Genomic DNA, 827 nt, shown 5'->3' on the forward strand with positions numbered 1-827 from the left:
ATTACAGTTCAGAGTTTGAATTATTTATTATCATTATCAGTGAAGACGACGGAGCTGCAATCCCTGAACAAACGGTACCAAGGTACTGATTTTATTAGAGCAAAAGTTATAAATCAATATTATCTTAAATATGACAGGTCATCAACTAAAACTTTGTTTTTGTGTTTTCTTTTCTTTAGAACAAGAAACTCAGTTCAAAGGTATGTAGTTTATTTTTAGTAGAAATGTTAGCTATGGTTTTTGCAGATGTACACTGTAAATGCTAATTGGCGCCTTTTCAAGTTCAAGAAACCCCAAAGCGATTCACACTACACTCAGCCATTCACACATGTGATGGTGGCAAGCTGCTAGATAGTAGCCACATCTGTCCTGGGTCCAGGGCCGGCCCAAGGCATAAGCAAACTAAGCAGCCACTTAGGGCCCCAGGACCCTAAGTGGCTGCCTCAGTGGAGCTGATTTTTTCTTTTTAAGTAATTATTTCTATGTCATTATAATATCAAAAACACACAGTTTCACTATGAAGTGATTTGTTTTCAGAATACTATATATAAAATAATGTATGTAGAAATCATTATTTATGGATAAATAGAAAAAAATAAATCGCTCTTGGGGGCTCCCTGGTGGCTGAAATAGGTACCGCACGCTTCGCCGGAAACATGAGCTGCCGTGGAATGTGCAGAGCATCCAAACGTCCAAAGCTCAGGTCAGAAGTTAAGTAAGCAAAACAATGTTTGATAAAAGGACCTATCCTTTAGGGAGGGAAAAGAGAAAGGGGAATAATCGAAGAAAGCCAAGATAACCTTGTCTTAATGTGCCTTGGTAATGTA

The sequence above is a fragment of the Poecilia latipinna genome, unplaced genomic scaffold (genome assembly GCF_001443285.1).
Source record: "Poecilia latipinna isolate Pla-1442-1.1 unplaced genomic scaffold, P_latipinna-1.0 Scaffold4513, whole genome shotgun sequence".
Taxonomy (NCBI): domain Eukaryota; kingdom Metazoa; phylum Chordata; class Actinopteri; order Cyprinodontiformes; family Poeciliidae; genus Poecilia; species Poecilia latipinna.